Source organism: Triticum aestivum, chromosome 7B, assembly GCF_018294505.1.
Source record: "Triticum aestivum cultivar Chinese Spring chromosome 7B, IWGSC CS RefSeq v2.1, whole genome shotgun sequence".
Lineage (NCBI taxonomy): Eukaryota > Viridiplantae > Streptophyta > Magnoliopsida > Poales > Poaceae > Triticum > Triticum aestivum.
The window spans coordinates 421,144,522-421,156,635 of NC_057813.1; positions in this window are offsets into that span (position 1 = coordinate 421,144,522).

The window sequence follows — 12,114 nt, forward strand, 5'->3', positions numbered from 1 at the left end:
ATCCCCGTCAAGGAAGTGAACAAGGAATGGTTCATGTACTTTGATGGTGCCTTCTCGCTGCAAGGCGCCGGTGCGGATGTGTTACTCGTCGCACCCACTGGAGAGCACCTCAAGTACGTGATCCAAATGCACTTTCCCAAGGAGCAAGCAACAAACAATACTACAGAATATGAAGGCTTGCTTGCCGGACTCAGGATCGCGGCAGACCTTGGGATCAAGAAGCTCATTGTCAGGGGTGACTCACAGCTTGTCGTCCGCCAAGTCAACAAAGATTATCAAAGTCCGCTGGTGGAAGCCTACATTGATGAAGTGAGGAAGCTGGAAGAGCATTTTGATGGCCTACAGATGGAACATGTTCCAAGAGCTCAAAACGACATTGCAGATGGCTTGTCAAAATGTGCCGCACTTAAGTTGCCTGTGGAACCAGGGATTTTTGTGCTCAAGCTGACTCAACCATCTGTGACATCATCAACTGGACAGAGCAAAAAGAGAAAGTTGGTTACTGGCGACTACTTTCCGGCAGAGCTCCCCAAAGCCGCCGCCAAGAAGGTCCCCAGGATCAACCCAGAAAGTGCTGAGGAGCAGTCTGCTCCAACAAGCCCTAGGGTTTGTTTCGTTGAAGCAGACGCTCCCGACAAGTTTCGCTCCGGCGAGCTTGCCGGGGAACATCAAGCTCCGGCTGAATTGGAGATTCTTGCCGTGGAAGCAGATGTTCCCGCAGCAGCATTTGCGCCTTTAGTCCTTGTTGTCGAGCCACAAGCTCCGACGTGGGCACAGCAGATCGTCCATTTCCTTCAAACAGGAGAACTTCCCGAAGAGCAAGAAGAAGCAGGAAAAGTAGCCCGGCAATCAAGTACGTATCAGTTTGTCGATGACATACTGTACAGAAAAAGATTCAACGGAGTGAAATTGAAGTGCATTTCCCGGGAAGAAGGACAAGAGCTGTTGGCGGAGATACACGGAGGCATATGTGGTCACCACATTGGCGCAGGAGCACTTGCCGGCAAAGCTTTCCGACAAGGTTTCTTTTGGCCGACAGCCCTCCAGGATGCAACTGCACAAGTAACCAAGTGTGAAGCGTGCCAGTTCCACTCCAAACAAATGCATCAACCAGCTCAAGCTCTCCAAACAATCCCTTTATCCTGGCCATTTTTGGTCTGGGGGCTCGACATTCTCGGCCCCTTTCCCCGAGCTATCGGGGGCTTCGAGTACTTGTACGTGGCGATCGACAAGTTCACGAAGTGGCCGGAGGTGGAAGTAGTGAGGAAGGTGACAGCACAGTCAGCAGTCAAGTTCTTCAGGTCAATTGTTTGCCGCTTCGGAGTCCAGACACCTTTTGCTCTTGTCTACGGAGCAGAGGCAGTTCTCCCCACAGAACTCGTATACGGATCGCCTCGAGTGCTCGCTTATGATGAGCTAGAGCAAGAGCAGCTGCGGCAAGATGACACGCTGCTCCTCGAGGAAGATCGTCTTCAGGCTGCGGTACGAGCTGCTCGCTACCAACAAGCTTTGTGCCGCTACCATAGCCGCAAAGTTAATGCTAGAAGCTTCGAGAAGGAGAAGATAATGAAGTGGATATGGCGTCGTTCAAAGAAGTACAGCCTTGCCGGGACACAGACGACAGAAAAGCTAAGTTGTCAAAATCTGAACACAGTCAGTTTTAAATTTTTTAAGTTATACTCCTTGAACGACCGTGCCTTGTATGGAAAACCTGTGCGCGGAGGAATCGAATCGTGGCTAAGTTGTGCCCTTAATTTGTTTCGAGTCCGCTCAACAATGAAAGTGTGCTGCAACTAGCCCCGACAAGGTTTCTTGCCGGAAGCAACACCGCCGGCAGGCTGCTGATGTTCCGCACTCAGCGCTCGCGGCAAGCGTGTTCCCACCGGCAAGTTCCCTAAAAGCGTAGGGTAAAAACATACAAGGGATGGAATTGAGTAAAGGATATAACATAGCAAGCATCCCCTTTTCATTAAAAAACATCCCACTCAGGTACAGTCCATAGAGGATGAAAAACATGAAAGAGAGGACGCAGTGGATACGGAGTGGATTTGGTTTGGACCCAGGCCGCGCGTGCCCGTGCCCTGTTTTGGGCCTGGCCCAACAGCGCTCGGCACCGTGTATGGCCCAGGCCCGGGGGCTCCTGTCGGTGTACTAAAGTAGGGGTACCTTAGTACCCCGAACTTGTGCACGGGCAGTCGCAGAGTCCCGCGGCAAGGCTTGCCGGGCGTCCGCCAAGACCCTTCACTATTCATATTACTGCCATTCAAGAACAAAGTGTTAACCGAGAAGACAAGGCCCCGGCAAGAGAAGCTTGCCGGGAAGGACAAGACCCCGGCAAGAGGAGCTTGCCGGGAAGGCCAACCAAGGCACTTCAGAAAACTTGCCGCGACACACTGCGCGTCCCGGCAAGACCCGACGAGCGGCAAGCTTGCGGGTGCGACAAGACAGAGACCGCGGCAAGGCACTTGCCGCGGCGAAGCCACCACTCTGCGCCCACGCTCCAGCTCACCCGACGACGTGTCGCCGCAGGATCGCTCCTGGTGTACGTGGCGGGTAGTTGTGCAGCCATGCGGTGCGAGGTGGCGATGGAGATGACGAGAAGGCCATCGTGGCGATCGGTGGCGCCCTTAACGGTCATTTCCTACACTGTTTGGGCGACCGGACAGGCATTAAATGCCCTTGTCCCCTGCCGTCAGAGTTAGGTAGGGGGCACTATTGATAGCGGTTGTACCAACCCGCGTTTTTACTTTTTTACCCCTCTCTCTACGTTGCCACCTGTCAGTGACCCCTTTAGACTATAAAAAGGAGGCCCATGTGCACGTAGAAGGGGTTCGACTCATTCGAGACTACAGATACCCACGCTCTCAAGCAAGAACAACTACAAACACAAAGCAGCAGTAGGAGTTTTATCTCTCCGGAGAGCTCCGAAGCTGGGTAAAATCCCTCGCGTGCTCGACCTCGATCTGCTCTTTGTGCGCCCTCCGCTCCCTGCCGGACCGAAAAGGGGCCCTGCCCCATAGGTGCTCATTTTCCCACGACATAAGTGTGTACCAAATTCGTGACTTAAGTATTCTCCTCCACGATCTGATCGTAGGAACTTTATCTTTTGGTCACGTTGATTCTCTACCTCATTCTGAAATTCCTTGAACTTTTCAAAGGTCTCAGACTTGTGTTTCATCAAGTAGACATACCCATATCTACTCAAGTCATCAGTGAGAATGAGAACATAACAATATCCTCCGCGAGCCTCAACGCTCATTGGACCGCACACATCGGTATGTATGATTTCCAACAAGTTGGTTGCTCGCTCCATTGTTCCGAAGAACGGAGTCTTGGTCATTTTGCCCATGACGCATGGTTCGCATGTGTCAAACGATTCATAATCAAGAGACTCTAAAAGTCCATCAGCATGGAGCTTCTTCATGCGCTTGCACCAATGTGACCAAGGCGGCAGTGCCACAAGTATGTGGGACTACCGTTATCAACTTTACATCTTTTGGCATTCACACTATGAATATGTGTAATATTACGCTCGAGATTCATTAAGAATAAACCATTGACCATCGGAGCATGACCATAAAACATATCTCTCATATAAATAGAACAACCATTATTCTCGGATTTAAATGAGTAGCCATCTCGTATTAAACGAGATCTTGATACAATGTTCATGCTCAAACTTGGCACTAAATAACAATTATTAAGGTTCAAAACTAATCCCGTAGGTAAATGTAGAGGCAGCGTGCCGACGGCGATCACATCGACTCTGGAACCATTCCCGACGCGCATCGTCACCTCGTCCTTCGCGAGTCTCCGTTTATTCCGCAGCTCCTGCTGTGAGTTACAAATATGAGCAACGGCACCGGTATCAAATACCCAGGAGTTACTACGAGTACTGGTAAGGTACACATCAATTACATGTATATCAAATATACCTTTGGTGTTGCCGGCCTTCTTATCCGCTAAGTATTTGGGGCAGTTCCGCTTCCAGTGACCCTTCCCCTTGCAATAAAAGCACTCAATCTCAGGCTTGGGTCCATTCCTTGACTTCTTCCCGGCAACTGGCTTACCGGGCGCGGCAACATCCTTGTCGTCCTTCTTGAAGTTCTTCTTGCCCTTGCCCTTCTTGAACTTAGTGGTCTTATTGACCATCAACACTTGATGTTCTTTCTTGATTTCAGCCTCTGCTGACTTCAGCATTGAGAACACTTCAAGAATGGTCTTCACCATCCCCTGCATGTGTTCATCACAAAGCTCTTGTAGCTTGGTGGGAGCGACTGGAGGATTCTGTCAATGACCGCCTCATCAGGGAGGTTAATATTCAGCTGGGTCATACGGTTGTGCAACCCAGACATCTTGAGTATGTGCTCACTGACAGAACTGTTTTCCTCCATCTTACAACTGTAGAACTTGTCAGAGACATCATATCTCTCGACCCGGGCATGAGCTTGAAAAACCAGTTTTAGCTCTTCGAACATCTCATATGCTCCGTGATGCTCAAAACGCTTTTGGAGCCCCGGTTCTAAGCTGTAAAGCATGCCGCACTAAACGAGGGAGTAATCATCAGCACGAGACTGCCAAGCGTTCATAACGTCTTGGTTCTCTGGGACGGGAGCGTCACCTAGCGGTCCTTCTAGGACATATTGTTTCCTGGCAGCTATGAGGATGATCCTCAGGTTCCGGACCCAGTCCGTATAGTTGATGCCATCATCTTTCAGCTTGGTTTTCTCTAGGAACGCGTTGAAGTTCATGTTGACATGAGCGTTGGCCATTTGATCTACAAGACATATTTGCAAAGGTTTTAGACTAAGTTCATGATAATTAAGTTCATCTAATCAAATTATGAACTCCCACTCAGATTAGACATCCCTCTAGTCATCTAAGTGTTACACGATCCGAGTCGACTAGCCCGTGTCCGATCATCACGTGAGACGGACTAGTCATCATCAGTGAACATCTTCATGTTGATCGTATCTTCCATACGACTCATGTTCGACCTTTCGGTCTCCGTGTTCCGAGGCCATGTCTGTACATGCTAGGCTCGTCAAGTTAACCCTAAGTGTTTTGCATGTGTAAAACTGTCGTACACCCGTTGTATGTGAACGTAAGGATCTATCACACCCGATCATCACGTGGTGCTTCGAAACGACGAACTGTAGCAACGGTGCACAGTTAGGGGAGAACACTTCTTGAAATTGTTGTAAGGGATCATCTTTACTACCGTTGTCCTAAGTAAACAAGATGCATAAACATAATAAACATCACATGCAATTATATAGTTGTGACATGATATGGCCAATATCATATAGCTCAATTGATCTCCATCTTCGGGGCTCCATGATCATCTTGTCACCGGCATGACACCATGATCTCCATCATCATGATCTCCATCATCGTGTCTTCATGAAGTTGTCACGCCAACGACTACTTCTACTTCTATGGCTAACGCGTTTAGCAATAAAGTAAAGCAGTTTACATGGCGTTCTTCAATGACACGCAGGTCATACAAAAATAAAGACAACTCCTATGGCTCCTGCCGGTTTTCATACTCATCGACATGCAAGTCGTGAATCCTATTACAAGAACATGATATCATACATCACAATTCATCATTCATCACAACTTCTGGCCATATCACATCACATGAACAATCGCTGCAAAAACAAGTTAGACGTCCTCTAATTGTTGTTGCATCTTTTACGTGGCTGCAATTGGGTTCTAGCAAGAATGTTTTCTTACCTACGAATAACCACAACGTGATTTTTTCAACTTCTATTTACCCTTCATAAGGACCCTTTTCATCGAATCCGCTTCAACTAAAGTGGGAGAGACAGACATCCGCCAACCACCTTATGCAACTAGTGCATGTCAATCGGTGGAACCAGTCTCACGTAAGCGTACGTGTAAGGTTGGTCCGGGCCACTTCATCCCACAATACCGCTGAAGCAAGAAAAGACTAGTAGTGGCAAGCAAGTTGACAAGATCCACACCCACAACAAAATTGTGTTCTACTCGTGCATTAGAGAACTACGCATAGACCTAGCTCATGATGCCATTGTTGGGGAACGTTGCAGAAAATTAAAATTTTTCCTACGGTTTCACCAAGATCCATCTATGAGTTCATCTAAGCAACGAGTCAAGGGAGTGAGTTTGCATCTACATACCACTTGTAGATCGAGTGCAGAAGCGTTCAAGGGGATGGTGATGATGGAGTCGTACTCGACGTGATTCAGATCACCGATGTCCAAGTGCTGAACGGACAGCACCTCCGCGTTCAACACACGTACGGGACGGGAGACGTCTCCTCCTTCTTGATCTAGCAAGGGGGAAAGAGAGGTTGAGGAAGATTGCTCCAACGGCAGCACGACGGCGTGGTGGTGTTGGTGCAGCAGTACTCCGACAGGGCTTCGCAAGCACGTAACGGAGGAGGAGATGTGTTGGGGAGGGGAGGGGCTGCGCCTTGGATGTGTGTACAGCAGCCCTCCCCTCACCCCTCTATTTATAGGGGAAGGGGCAAGGGGGGCCGACCCCTCTAGATGGGATCTAGAGGGGGGGGCGGCGGCCAGGGAGGGGGGACTTGCCCCCCAAGCAAGGGGGGCGCCCCCCTTAGGGTTTCCCCCCAACTAGGCGCATGGGCCCAAGGTGGGGGGCGCGCCCAGCCCTCCAGGGGCTGGCTCCCTCCCCTTTGCGGCCCATGTGGCCCTCCGGGAGGGGTGTCCCCTCCCGGTGGACCCCCGGAACCTCTCCGGTGACCCCGGTACAATACCGATAAGCCCCCGAAACTTTCCGGTGTCCGTATGACAACTTCCCATATATAAAACTTCACCTCCGGACCATTCCGAAACTCCTCGTGATGTCCGGGATCTCATACGGGACTCCGAACAACATTTGGTAGTCACATACTAGTCTTCCTAATAACCCTAGCGTCACCGAACCTTAAGTGTGTAGACCCTACGGGTTCGGGAGACATGCAGACATGACCGAGACCACTCTCCGGTCAATAACCAACAGCGGGATCTGGATACCCATGTTGGCTCCCACATGTTCCACGATGATTTCATCAGTTGAACCACGATGTCGAGGATTCGATCAAAACCCCGTATACAATTCCCTTTGTCAATCGGTACGTTACTTGCCCGAGACTCGATCGTCGGTATCCCAATACCTTGTTCAGTCTCGTTACCGGCAAGTCACTTTACTCGTACCGTAATGCATGATCCCGTGACCAACCACTTGGTCACTTTGAGCTCATTATGATGATGCATTACCGAGTGGGCCCAGAGATACCTCTCCGTCATACGGAGTGACAAATCCCAGTCTCGATCCGTGTCAACCCAACATACACTTTCGGAGATACCTGTAGTGCACCTTGATAGTCACCCAGTTACGTTGTGATATTTGATACACCCAAAGCACTCCTACGGTATCCGGGAGTTACACGATCTCATGGTCGAAGGAAGAGATACTTGACATTGGAAAAGCTCTAGCAAACGAACTACTCGATCTTTATGCTATGCTTAGGATTGGGTCTTGTCCATCACATCATTCTCCTAATGATGTGATCCCGTTATCAACGACATCCAATGTCCATAGCCAGGAAACCATGACTATCTGTTGATCACAACGAGCTAGTCAACTAGAGGCTCACTAGGGACATATTGTGGTCTATGTGTTCACACGTGTATTACGATTTCCGGATAATACAGTTATAGCATGAACAAAAGACAATTATCATGAACAATGAAATATAATAATACTTTTATTATTGCCTCTAGGGCATATTTCCAACACCACCATCCGCTTGATCAGGCCAAAGTAGCTACTGGGCATGAGCTCACCAGGCCACATCCGGACTATGAAACCTTTCATAGCCAGTTCGGCCGCCCTGTGGAGTTCGACCAACTGCTTCAGTTGGTCGCTCAGAGGCATCGGATGTTCGGCCCCATCAGACTGGGACCAGAACAGCTTCTCCGTTGAGCTTCCCTCCTGGGCACGGTACAACTCCGCAGCGTCTGATACGCTGCGTGGCAGATCTGCAAATGCCCCTAGAGAGCTCCGAATTCGAGTAAGTAAAAGAAACGCCTCCTCCACATGTTTGCTTTGCATAAAGAACTTCTTACCCGCTGCTATCTTTTTGGCCTCTTGGATCTCCTGCTGTGCTTTCCTGGCTTCGGCCTTGGAGTCTTTCAAATTTACAAGGGCCTTTGCAAGCTCGGCCTCTTTCACCTTCAGCTCATGCTCCATGGACCCGCACTTCTAGCCGAGGTCCCAGAGCTCTTGTTGTACCTCGCCCACCCTAGCACTTTGCTTTTCGCGCTTCTTACATTCCGAGGCCGCCTTGTCTTCGGCCTCGGACAGCGCCTTCTTCAGGGACGCCACTTTGGCGGTGGCCCCTGTTACACAGTCATAACACTTAGGTGTTAGACTCACCAATTTTGAGTATCCTCAAATGCATAAGAGAGGGAATCACTTACCCTTGTTCTCTTAGAGCTGCCTCTTCATGAGGTCGAGCTCTCCCTGCGCCTGCTCCAGGTCCCGTTTCAGTTTGGCAACCTCAGCAGTACAAGCAGCAGCAAGCAGCACAAGCTGCTTATTCACAACAATACTTATCATTAGACTCCTGCGGATTATAATGGACCCTCCATTTGGTTTCTTTCCGAACACCAAACAGAGTATCAGGGGCTACTACCTATCGGGTGGTAATTTTGCACATATTTATTACTTACCTCAAAGCCTGTTAGGAGGCTGGTGCAAGCTTCGGTTAGTCCGCTTTTGGCGGACGAAACCTTCAGAATCACCGTACAAATAAGAGTACGGAGCTCTTCATCCATGGAAGCGCCGCGAAGCGCTTCCAGCAGACAATCCGGCGCCTCATGCGCAACGGAAGTCCGCGACACAGACGGCTCGCCCTCCCTAACGAGGGGTCGCCCGCCTGAGTCCGGAACCATCGAAGGTTCCGGAATTGTGTTCGGTTGAGAGCCCGGTTGGACATGGCTCTCATCGACACGATTCACGGGGATCTTGAACCCCGCGTGTCCGACGTCTGGGACCCTGCCTCGGGGCGTCTCCAGAGTCACCTCCCCCTCTCTGGGAGCCTTTGGGACAACACCTCTGTGTCATCCGCGGGTTGAGGTGTAGTGGCTGTTGGAAGCGAATTCATCTCCGAATCGCTCAGGGACCCGGAGGAAGATACCTCGGGGTGATCCCTGGCCGGACTGCACGTATGTTCGACGTTAAACAAAAGCTATAGAGTGAAGTTTTGACGGGGTGCGGACACTTATGATTGCACTGAGGGCTTCCCCCTCGACAGCCACCCCTCCTCGCTGAGAGCGGCCGTGGCGGAGTAGTCTGGAAGGGGCCCCTTCCCCTTATTGGATGCCCCAGCCTCCCCTCTCGTGGCGGCTTTCCTCTTCTTCTCCCCCCCATTGTGGGGGGAGGTATAATCTCTTCCTGATTCCCCCCGCCTCCGCGGGAGGAATCCGTCTCGTCGTCATCAGACGACAGGGGAGTGACGGCCCTGCGCCGAGGGCCTTTTCCGGCCCCCCGGTCCGCTTCCCCGGGCCCCTCATCCTCTTCGGATGGGGCGTCTTCTTCTTCTTCCTCCTCCCCTTCATGAGAGGAGTCCGCCTCATTGTCTTCGGACGAGGCTTCCGGCACAACCTTACGCCGGAGACCCTTTCGGATCCCAGGGGCCTTCTGCTCGGCCTTCTTCTCCGGCACCTTGTACGGTGCCGGGACCAACATCTCTGTCAGGAGAGCATCAGCTGGGCCTTCTGGCAGCGGAGCCGGACAGTAAACCTGCTCCGTTGTCTCCACATAATCCTGTAGCAAACATGCATAATTACTTAAGGCTCTCCCATGAATATATTGAAAATAACCGGGTCCGGTGGCAGTCTGAGAACTCACCTGACTAGGAGCCCGCGCGGCGTGAAGTCCGCGGTCCTCGGATATGGGAGGGGGTACTTCATAGGCCTTGAATAGCACCTTCCATGCGCCTTTGTGCGTCATGTCGTAGAGCTTCAGGAGCGTCCGGTGTTCGGTTGGGATGAACTCCCACAGATTGACTGCCCGCCTCTGGCAGGGCAGGATCCGGCGAACGAGCATGACCTGGATCACGTTGACAAGCTTGATGTTCTTGTCCTTCATGCTTTTGATGCATGTCTGGAGTCCGGTCAGTTCCGTAGAATCGCCCCAGGACAGGCCCTTCCTTTCCCAGGAGGTGAGCTGCATGGGGGCTCCGGATCTGAATTTGGGGGCCGCCGCCCAGTTGGCGCCGCGCGGCTCTGTGATGTAGAAACACCCCGATTGCCATCCTTTTACGGTCTCCACAAAGGAGTCGTCGAGCCATGTGATGTTGGGCATTCTGCCCACCATGGCCCCTCCGCACTCTGCTTGTTGGCCGCTTACAACCTTCGGCTTCACGCAGAAAGTTTGCAGCCATAAGCTGCAGTGAGGCCGGATGCGTAGGAAGGCCTCGCATACGACGATGAACGCCGAGATGTTGAGGACGAAATTTGGGGCTAGATCATGGAAATCTAGCCCGTAGTAGAACATGATCCCGCGGACGAAGTGATGGAGTGGAAATCCCAGTCCACGGACGAAGTGGGTGACGAATACGACCCTCTCGTGGGGTCTTGGGGTCGGAATGACCTGCCCGGCGTCCGGTAGCCGGTGCGCTATGTCCGCGGCCAAATATCCGGCCGCCCGAAGATTCGCGATGTGCTTCTCCTTGACGGTGGAAGCCACCCACTTGCCTCCTGCTCCGGACATGTTTAGCTGTGCGGAGAAGATTTGGGCTTGGGCGCTGGAGCTCGAGGGGGCAAGAGTGGGCAAAGGAGGAAGAAGGCGTGGGTGAAAATGGGGAAATCTTATCCCTTTATAGAGGAGCCGAAAGCGGTGCGCCTCCCCACTTGCCCGTTGAGAATCGCTTGTATCCCAAGCACCACGATTAATGGCGTGGTGAGATTACCCATACCCGTATTGATGAGAATCCCGTGATAAGGGGACACGATCTCTGCTTTGACAAGACATGTCAAAGAAACCGCCTCGCAATATGCGTTGTAGCTGGTTGTGGGAAAACGGATCGAATAATGATCCGACCGTAATAACATGTCACGTCATCAGAAAAAGTTGTCAGCAGATTGCATTTGTGAAACATCATCTCGCAGATCCGGACACGGTCTAAGTGTTCGATGACTACTTTGGAGTATTCAGAGAAGGAACCCGCCTTGCAATGCCGAAGACGATACTGCGCGCCGGACTCATCGTCATTGAAGCCTGGTTCAGGGGCTACTGAGAGAGTCCTGGATTAGGGGGTATCCGGACAGCCGGACTGTGTACAACGTACGGACTATTGAAGCATGAAGATACAAGACTCAAGACTTCGGCCAGTGTCCAGATGGGACTCTCCTTTGCGTGGAAGGCAAGCTTGGCGATCCGGATATTATATTTCCTTCCTTGTAACCGACTCCATGTAAACCCTAGCCCTCTCCGGTGTCTATATAAACCGGAGAGGTTGGTCCTTAGAAGGCCGATCACAATTACAATCATACCATCATAGGATAGCTCTTAGGGTTTAGCCTCTACGATCTCGTGGTAGATCTACTCTTGTACTACCCATATCATCAATATTAATCAAGCAGGAAGTAGGGTTTTACCTCCATCGAGAGGGCCCGAACCTGGGTAAACATCTGTGTCCCTCGCTTCCTATTACCATCAGCCTTGATGCACAGATCAGGACCCCCTACTCGAGATTCGCCGGTTTTGACACCGACAATAGGCTCTACGTTCACATACAACGGGTGCAAGCCAGTTTTGCACATGCAGAATACTTGGGTTAAACTTGATGAGCCTAGCATATGTAGATATGGCCTCGGAACAATGGAGACCGAAAGGTCGAGCATGAATCATATAGTAGATATGGTCAACATAGAGATGTTCACCATTGAAAACTACTCCATCTCACATGATGATTGGACATGGTTTAGTTGACATGGATCACGTGATCATTTAGATGACTAGGGGGATGTCCATCTAAGTGGGAGTTCTTAAGTAATATGATTAATTGAACTTTAATTTATCATGAACTTAGTCCTGATAGTATTTTGCAAATTA